The 10,159-nt window shown below is 48.7% G+C and overlaps 1 long non-coding RNA gene across 2 annotated transcripts; it reads left to right on the top strand.

The window, feature by feature from the left end:
* The first annotated feature begins 2,169 nt into the window (after positions 1-2,169).
* On the top strand, positions 2,170-9,807 carry LOC118153439 (uncharacterized). Of its 2 annotated transcripts, XR_004742657.3 has the most exons (5): positions 2,170-2,262; positions 2,533-2,696; positions 7,082-7,169; positions 8,585-8,814; positions 9,354-9,807. It is a non-coding gene; the product is annotated as an uncharacterized LOC118153439 (long non-coding RNA). The 2 variants fall into 2 exon arrangements; XR_004742658.3 differs by lacking the exons at positions 7,082-7,169; positions 8,585-8,814; positions 9,354-9,807 and adding an exon at positions 2,791-3,572.
* Positions 9,808-10,159: the final 352 nt, after the last annotated feature.

The following is a 10,159-nucleotide window of genomic DNA, read 5'->3' as shown; positions in this document are numbered from 1 at the left end:
TCCTCCCCTGTCACCTGGCAAATTCCTGATTGAAACCTCAGCTTAAAGGCCACCTCTCCAGGAAGTCCCTATGGCCCTAGGCGGGGTAGGTCCCTCCACCCCAGCACCTATAGCACTTAGTGATATGTGCCTTCACCTCTGTGGTCTTTCCCTGTGGAATCCAAGTTCCTGCCAGGCACTTACTCAACCTCGGGTCTTCTTCATCATCCTTGGGTCTTTCTCACATGGCACAGGGCCTGATATTCACTCTGGCACTCCCAGTAAACAGTTTTCTTAAATTAATGAATGAATATATAAGCAAATGTGGCATTGAACAATTCACTTCTGCTCTCTGGGGCTTAGTGATTTACCTCTAAAATCAGAATCATCATTAACATCATCACCGTCACCATCCCTTCTCTGCTCACCTCACAGCCTGTCATGGCAATGCAGTAAGACAAAGAAGGTATGTGGGCTGTGTAAACTGTGAAGTGTGAAGCACCCATGAGGTGGGCTTTCCTTAGCTCTCCTGGGACCTAGCATCATTGCCACTCTGCATGGCTGCTCTCTCTGCTAGCCTAGACTTCAGGGAACTTCCTAAGACCTTCCGGGAAGAAGGCAGAAAATTGTCCCCTTGGGTTCTGCCTCCCTCCCTGTTCTTGGAGCAAGTCTGCTTCTGCCCCTCCCCTCCCCAGCTTCCTCAACAGCAAGTAAGGATCCCTCCAGCCACCATCTCCCCTCTGCTTTCATTCTTCCCCTCTCTCTTTTCAACAAGAAAACTTGAGAAATGGTAACCATTTTCCCCATTATTCAAATGGCATGGAAATTACCTACTTGGCATTCCTCTTTGACATGGAGTCTTTAATTAGCCACTGGCTCCCCAGTCCCTAGGTGTTTCTCTGGCTCTGCAGCTCCCTCACTTCCTCACTCCCCTCCCTCCATTAGCATCCTAATCAGAGATGCCCAGGTTCCAGGGAAGAGAGCGAAGGGATAGTGGTTTCCAGAAATAGCTCATTTGTGGTCGGAGGTGGAGAGCCTGGGTTCTGGTCTTTGTTCCTGTCACCAACTCTTCAGTGACCTTAGACTTGTGCTGGGTCACCTACAAGTTGGGGGCAGAGCTGGACTTACACTCAATTCCATGAAGAATCATTGCCCCCACTTCACAGACGTCTCTCCCGTACCCCCTCACCTTGGCTCCTGCCCTTCCTCTGCCCCCGCTCTCTTCTGAGAGTTTATCTCCACTTCTCCCTTGGCCATGGCTTTTCAGTTCCCAATCCCTAGGGCCTCCAGAGATAAGGGAGTGGGACCCAATGGGCAGAGTCAGCTCTGAGCCTGGAGGGCCTCAGGTGGTGTCTTGTGGATGCCCAGTTCAAATCAACCAGACTTGACTAGTTGGTGCCTGGTCCCAGCAGGTCATCCCTGTGGGGTGGATGAGAAGTGACCAATGCCTGCTGTCATAAGCCTACAGGAGCATGAGAAGATATCCTGGCTCTCATGGAACTGGCAAGCTGATTGAGAAGTCTAGACTGTCACATAGAATGTCACCAAGTATCAGAGAGGAGGCCCAACTGCTGGCCAGGCAGCTCTGTCTCTTGGGTATGTTTGTTAAGATCACACCAGTTGCTCCACAGGTAAGCCCTGAAATCCCAGGGCCTTCATTCAGTGCAAGTGTGTGTCTTCACCATGTAGAGTCCAAAAATCACACTGGGATGGAGGGAAGGGAGGGTGTCATTTACAGACCCAGGCTGCAAGAGGCTCTGCCATCTTCACCACGCAGCTTCCCAGATGGCTCTGGGCATGACGTTTAGCTGACAGACAGCAGAATCCCTATTTCTTGGCCAGAGTGACAATACAACATCCTGTCAGCTCACAGTCTATTATTGAGAACCAGACTGGGGAAAGTCCAGTCCCACTGGGATGGCTGCTTCCCAACAGTGACTCCACACCACAGAAGGGGAGCACAGCCAGTTGTCTCTGCCACAATAAGCCTCAGTTTTATTGTCTGTAAAATGGGGGCAGGGTGGACTGGATTAAGTATCAGGACTGGAAGGAACGACAGAGTTCATGCAGTTCAATCTGCCACCCTTACCCCCATTCCACTTGGGAACAAACCAAGGTCTGAAAAGTTAAGTGCCTCACCCCATGATCACAATGGCAAACTCAAAATTCTAGATCTCTGGACTCTCAGCCAATGGTAAAAATAAGAGCTACCACTCATGGAGCACCAGCCTCACACAGGCCCTTTATGTACACTATCTCTGATTGTCTCAACAATGGTGTGAAGTAGGTATCACTGTTCCTATTTCGCAAATGAGGAAACTGAGGTTTGGTGAGAGCAACTTGCTTAAGGGCACTTGACACCGGCAGGCAGGTAGCAAGGCCAGGGGCTGACCCTGTCCCATGGTGCCTCTCGCCTCACTACACCATCTTCTTCTCAAACAGCTCATTCTGAAGCCCCCTTTGTGAAGGAACTGAGGCCCCAGACCTTCCCAAGTTCTCTCCCCTTGGAGCTGAAATCTCCCTGCTGCCCAGTCATCCCTCCTTATTCCATAGGTCCAGCCAGCAGAGGTCTAGAGAAGCTGAGTCCCAGCAAGGAAAGGGCCACACATGAAATGGAAATGAAATCTTAAGCTCCCTGCCAACTGAATGAAGCCCTCTTGACCAAGAGGATTCCAGAGAAACCTCAAAACCTAAGTTTTCCAGCTATGACAAGACAGGTCAGTCCTGCCTCATTATACCCTGTCCTAAGTCAATCCTGCCTCATTATACCCCGTCCCTTGATAACCACCAGTAAACTTTTTTTCCTAAAAGTTAAACAGAAACCAGCCCTGGAAACAAAGCAAATGGAAGATTCAGTCCTTCGCTGACTTCAACCAACTGCCTGGCGCCACTCCCTTCCCCTCACCGGCATTCCTTCCCTATAAGTGACCACTGACCCCGAGCTGGGTCTGACAGTTCACAGAAACTGTGCCCAGGGTGCCTCTGTGTCCTCCTTGCACCTTTTGACACATATGGCTTAATTTTACTACATTTTTTTAATAGAGTCTTACTCTGCTGCCAGGCTGGAGTCCAATGGCGTGATCTCAGCTCACTGCAACCTCCACCTCCCAGGTTCAAGCAATTCTCTGCCTCAGCCTCCCAAGTAGCTGGGATTACAGACACATGCCACCACACCCAGCTAATTTTTGTATTTTTAGTAGAGACGGGGTTTCACCATCTTGGCCAGGCTGGTCTTGAACTCCTTACTTAGTGATCCACCCACCTCAGCCTCCCAAAGTGCTGGCATTACAGGCGTGAGCCACCTGGTCTGGCTTAAATTTACTAAGGTTTAATGTGGTCTCCACCCCAAAGTAAACAAACATAGGATGTAATATACATGTTTGCTTTCCACACGAGTGAGACTTCCACTCATGGATATATCTTCCTCCTATAACCTATTAAATATGCATGTCTAGCTAATCTACCAAGCAGAAAACTCCTGTAACATCTTCCCTCCCTCTAAGTGCCTGCTTTCCGTCTCTATGGGAGGCTATGCTTCCCAGCCTGCAGGTTGCAATCCTTCACAAGAAATAAAGTTCTCCTTTCCAAATTTATAGATTTTGTGATTGTAAGTTGGCATATGTAAGTCAGAATTGGGCTTAACTGTCACATTCCAGGGCAGAGCCCAGGGTTGTCAGGGTGCCTTCGGTGTCAGGGACTCAAGCTCCACCCATAGCCTCTTGCCTAACCTTGCCTGGGGGCCCACTCTGGCTGCTGCAGTGCTGGTCATTACATCCCCATTGCAGCCAGCAGGGAGGAAAAAGCAGAAGAGGTCTTCTCCTCCCTCTAATGACACTTCCTGGAAGTTGCACAGACCATTTCTGGTTCCATTCCATTATCCAGAACCTGGTCATAAAGCTGGAAAAGGTAGTCTTTATTCAGAATTAAAATACCTGTTTCCAGCCAAGGGGCCTATACAGGTTCCTTAACCTGCCTGAGCCAGTAAGAGTGAATCATCATAACTGCCTCATGGGGTTGGGGTAAATATTAGATTCAATGAGGTCACATACATCAAAGTTCTGGCACATAGTAGGTGCTCAGTTAATCTTAGTATCTCTTCCCTGTCCCTTTGCCCTACCTAGAATGAAGCCCAATGAATTGGCAAGAGCAGGCCATGGCCATATCCTTCAGGCAGTCAGTTATCTGGGCCCATATATTCTTAAGCAGGTAGCACAAAGGCAGACGAAAGGACGTGAAAATGACTTCCCACTACCCCTCCCACACCAACCCAGGGTTTATACACTTCTGGGAAATCTCCTCTCCTTATTTTACCCTTCAGGGCCATCAGCCCATCTTACTCCTTGCTCACCTAGAAACATGGCAGGGTGGGTGTGGTTAGGGCCACCATGCCTGTATCCTCAGCCTCATACACCACCCCTCCATCATGGTATAATGTTGCCATCCACTCCCTGGAGTTGATCAGAATTCCATCCCTCCACTTCCCAATGCTGTCCCAGACCCCACGTCCTATCAGTTAAGATAGAATTGAGGTGAGAAGGAGGGAGGCCCTGTAAAGGTGTATTGGTGGAAGAGCCTTTGACCCATCATAATGAAGACTGAGGGTGCTCTGAAGGCCCTTTAAAATGTTAAGATATTTCTGCCCCTCTGGAGAGAGTATCCAGGAATCAGGCTCTAGTCCTGCTTGTGTCACTACTGCAGAGAGGCCAAGGCCTCAATGCCTTGTCTGCAGCACAGGACTCTCCCTGTCCCTCCAACCTGACCATTCAGTGATGCAAGTGAGGACGCCAGCGGTCACATCCCCTGCCTGTAAGCACCCAGCCTCCCTGTCAGGAACCGCCCCCCTCAACTGTGTGTGCTGGGAACAGGGTTGGAAGCTTGCCTCTGGCCGGGCTGCCCTGCTTCCTCTCTGGACTTGCTGCTTTATGATAGCCCCCTCACTACACACTGTCCCTAAGACCAGCCTTTCAGATTCATTTTGATCTCAGGAGGACATACAAACCTTAAATTGAATCGCCTTTTTGTGAAGATATCCAGAATTGGTTTTCATTGCTGAAAGACAAATACCCCAACCAATACATAAGCCATTCCCCCCCTCAGCCCCCGCCGGATACAGAAGTCCCCATTCTTTAATGTGGGGCTCTTGCCCTGCTGCCCATCTTTGACTTTTTCCCTGCCCCTGCCCGTGCCCCTGCCCTGTCCCCATTTTTTATTATCAGCTACTCAGATCTCTTCCCTCTGGTCCCCCCTTTTTTTTTTTAAAGGAGTTTCACTCTTGTTGCCCAGGCTGGAGTGCAATGGCACGATCTCAGCTCACCGCAACCTCCACCTCCCAGGTTCAAGCGATTCTCCTCTGTCAGCCTCCTAAGTAGCTGGGATTACAGATGTACACCACCATGCCCGGCTAATTTTTGTATTTTTAGTAGAGACGTGGTTTCTCCATATTGGTCAGGCTGGTCTTGAACTCCTGACTTCAGGTGATCCACCCGCCTCGGCCTCACAAGTGTAATCCCAGCACTTTGCCCTGCGCCCGGCCCTCTGGCCTCTTTTTTAAGGAAGAAAAAGGAGGGGGTAAATCCGGGACAAACAAAATTATTTAGATGTATAACCTTCAAGGTAGCTACCATTTCCAGCACCCACCCCACAAAAAAAACCCAAAGCCAGCCATGCTGCATTGCTTTGAATTAGTCTGTGTTCATTGAGTGGCACTTCCTGGAGATGGGTGCCAGGCACTGTGTGAGGCACATGGGACACCAGTGAATAAAGAGGAGCCTTCCCTAGAGCAGCTCACAGTCTAGCCTCTCCAAACTCATAAAAATCAAAGCCACTCAGCAGTAATAGTGTCCTCACGTTTTGTGAGTTTTTGCATTATGTGAATCTGACACTATGATATAAAGATATTAATAAAGTCTTACTTTATATGCAAAATTTCAAACAATATGTATCCCAAACATTTTCTTTTAAGCATGAAAAATGTGGAAGCTGGCAGGCCGTAAACTCACTGTTTGCATGCTCACCGCACAGCAATGCCACTTTAGCTGATAAACAGAAACACCTACCAACCTTTGTCAGGATTTGTTCTAAATTATGCAAGTTTCTAAATTATACGAGACCTTCTGGAGCATACATCTCAGACATGATGCGATGGGTCTAGTGTTCAGATTTCTGGCTCTGGAATCAGAGTGCTGGAATTTTACTCCTGACTCCATCCACCACTGTGACCTTGGGCAAGGCATGGAGCCCTTCTGTGCCTCAGTTTCCACATATGTATGATTGAGATAATGGTGCCCACCTCTAGGGGGCTTATGAAGATTAAATGGGTTCTTCCATGCAATCTGCTCAGAACAGCAACTGCAGCACTGGAGCAAGGTGGGGCTTGCAGTGTGGGTTGGCAGGCAGTGGTCATCTGCTCATGCACCATTGGGGACCTAAATTGCCATCCAGAGCTGGAGCAGATACAGCATCACTTTGCATGTCCCTGGACCCTCAGGTCTAGTCAGCCACACAGCTGCTGGAGACCCTCTTCACAAAGGCAGGGTCCTCCCACTCCAGCGACAGCATGGCCCTTTCACATGCAAGGTCACCAACCAGACACTTGACGCTGACAGTCTGTGCTCTCATTTCAGAGAATGTGCACAGGCACTCCAGACGCTTAAGACCAACCCAGCCACATCCTCATCCAGAGTAGAAAACAGAGTTGGTGTCCTGGTGTCCCCGAACAAAGCTCCTGCTCAGCACCCCTGTGTTCCAGAAGCCTCTCTCTCCAAAGTGCTCCATCACAATTCACTTTTTAAAAAGCCAATCTAATATGATAGATACCACCCTGGAGCTTACCCTGGGAAAGCACAAAGGGAGGCCCACTTAAGCCAGCCTGGGGGTCCAGGGAGGCTTTCCCAGAGAGAGGAGGAGGCACTGCACTTCACTTCCCAAAGAGCACCAAGGAGCCAGGTGATAGGGGAGGGGCAGGGAGAGCAGCTGACCCATCGTGAGGAATAGTTTGCACAAAGGTATGGAAAAGACAGAATCTGGCACATTCCAGGAATTGCCAGTAGCTCTATATAGAGTGGAAAGAGTGTGAACCAAGATCCAACTGGCTCACTTCCAGGTAACATGGTTTCTGGAGCATGCGAGTGAGGCACAGAGACACCCTCTAGGAGGTATTGATTGTCTTCTTCTCACTGTTCCTGCCTTTGGTGAGTATATGGGATCCTTCTCAGAATTATGCCTTTAAAAGCATAAAATAAAATATATAGGATCGCAAAGGAAACCAATCAAAGTATCATCAAAATACTTATTAAATGCAATATGTAGTAATATATGTGCCTTTTATTAATGTATTAAAAGACAAGATCTTGTAGCAGAAAGTAATTGATGAGCAAAAATTATTTTTCAAAGTACTAAAACATCTGTAACATAGTATGAAAACCGCTATGATTTCTGTTAGTGACAATTTCAAGGTGTGGCTAATTATACCATGGTTTGTTACCCACTTTCTTAATGAAAGAAAATGCTCAGTTTCAGTTAAAGTTGAGTGAAAAGGAAGATGCAATATTTTCCCATCCAAGGTCACGGACCCTCTGACTTTTCCCACATTCTCCTGCCTTATACTAAGACCCAGCTTTGAGCCTACAAACCAGTGGTCAAGAGCATCCAAGCCAGACTGCTCGCTCAGTCACTGCTGCAGGAGCTGTCACAAGACACTCAGCCTTCCAGTGCCTCCGCATCCTCACAATAGTGAGGATCAAATGAGCTAACACACACAGAGCAGTTAGAATAGTGCTGGCACATAGTAGGTGCTCACTAAAGAAGGGCAAGCTGTTTTCTTTCTTATTCTCAGCCCCAAAGACAATGGAGAGAGAAGCCCACAGATGTGGGGCATTATTTACTAACCAGAGTCGTGTTAATAAGCTCACAAAGCACAATTAGCAGTCATTTCAATTCTGGGGTTTGCTTGACTATAAAAGCTTCACATTTCTTCCTCCCCGATTTCTCTGCTAATTACAACTGCCACCGTCCATCGCAGCTGCCACACAAAGCCGGTGTTGGCTGCCTCTAACGTGGTTGTTAAGGCGGCGTAATGGTGCACAATGACTAATTGGCCATTGTGCCCAGGATGAATGGAGTCAGGCAACAGTGGCTGGCTGGTTCCCGGCCTTGAGACCTCAACTGCACGGCCCCAGCACTCTCCCAGGGCACCCCTCCTGTACCCTCCCAAGCTGCCCCATAGGACCAGGTGATGAAAGGGTGCAGGGACAGGAGTACAGAACTGGTGGCTCTGGGGGCCCTCCGTGAGGCCAGCCCTGCCCCTAACTTGCTGTGTGACCATGAGTTAGCCACTGAGCATCTCTGGGCTGCACTTTAATCATTTATAAAATGGAGGTGGGAGGAAGTAGGACTGAATGCTCTGTAGGGTCCTTCCAGCTGCCACCTACTGCACTTTGATTATTCCGTGGGAGGTTCCCCTTCAAGTGCCTGAGCAGCCACTCCCCAGCCCCTGGGGCACCTCAGCCTGCCTGAGGGTAAGGAAGGGCAGGTGGTGTTCAGCAGAAAACAGCCATGCACACCAAATATTCCAACTGGAACCTCATACTTCCCTGCCACCTTACAGTTAGCTGAGGCCACATGACAGCTCTGGCCAATGGGCTGTGGGCAGAAGCAAGGAGCATCACTTCCCAGCTGAAGCATGGAGGAGTAGAGAAGCATGTGATCTTCCTGCAGTCTCTTCCGGTCCTGTGGCCCAGAAGGCCTTGTGGTGAGATGGGGGAACTGAGCTGAGCTGGAAGCAACCCAGATTGCCAAATTGTCACTTGGAAGGCACCCCTAACATCCTTTGTAGAGGTACGAAAAGAACTTTATGCCATTAACATTTTCAGGCTATTGTCACTATGGCATAACCTGACCTATCTTGTCTAATATAGGTATTTTCCCAAAAGGACTCAGACAATAGGTGTTTTATAAAAAGGATTTAGGAGGCAACTGCTTCATAGTGCAACTAAGAGGTCCATTAGAGCAAAAGGAAGTGAACTTTCTAACCATGAGGCAGGATCAACAATGCAATGAGCAGTGTTCCCAAGGCCCCCTCACTGTACTCCCCATAACTCTTCAGGTGAGGGGCTTAAAACCAAGGTTAATGAATGAGAAATATATAAGAAGTCCCAAGGGCTGGTGACCAAGGTAGAAAGTGAGTTACTGGGTGTTCTCCAGCACACAGAGGGGAGTTTTTGCTTGGTAGTGAAAATGGGTCTAGTGAAAGAAGAAATTCATGGGATGAATTTCAGGATTGAGAAGGAAATGATTGAGGGTGGGTTTTACTCTAGGGTTCATCACGAGGGTGTTAATGAAGAATTGGGCGCAATTTGGTTTTTCTCTTTCCCCAGCAGCAAAATTTCACCCAAGGAGATCTCCCATTCCTCTCTCCTGGAAAAGACTCCAGAGTAAGCAAATAGATCCCATCTCACCTCTACAGGGAGTAAGAATCCTAGAGAACCCTTAGTGTATTTTGTAAAACCACAAACTTCTTGAGTTTGGAAAGAATTCTGGAGTCTCCCAATCCTAAGTCACAGACCCCAGCATTGATGATGGAGTCTGCAGCAGCACAGAATTCCAGTCACAGGAATCAAAGCTCCAGGACAGTCCTGGAAAGAAACAGGAGAGTAGGGACACTGCCCACCCAGCAAGGCCTAACCCACCAGGGGGGCTATTGCCTTCTTCTTGGGGACGTCCAGTTGAGCAGGCCCCCTGGTCTTCCCTCCCCCGGGCCTGTGCCTCATGCCCTCGCAGCAGGATTGCAAGCAAGCTGTCCTAGTGCCACAGATAAATAAATAAATAAATAAAGAGTGTGACTTTGTGTTTGAAGGACAAATGCGGAGTTTCCTCTCTGGGGCCCTCTCCTAAACCTCTTGTATATCACCTCCACAGGAGCAGGCTGTCAGGCCTGCCACCCCAAGCTCTGCTTGGCTGTGATAAACACAGAAGACGGCACATTGCCTACACCCTCAGGCCCTGAAATCAGAGAGGGGGTGGAAAAATCCATCGAAGCCATTCCAGATTTATGTTTGAAACTGTTTTCCTTTGTCAGGGGAGAAAACAAGCAGATGTTTCTAAAGGTGAACCTCCTAAACCAGTGCCCATGTGTGAGGGCATCATGAGGTTTTTGGCAACCAGCTGAGTTCAGTCTTTGCAC

This window comes from Callithrix jacchus, chromosome 5 (assembly GCF_049354715.1).
Source record: "Callithrix jacchus isolate 240 chromosome 5, calJac240_pri, whole genome shotgun sequence".
NCBI lineage: Eukaryota > Metazoa > Chordata > Mammalia > Primates > Cebidae > Callithrix > Callithrix jacchus.
This window is presented reverse-complemented; position numbering and strand designations above follow the sequence as displayed.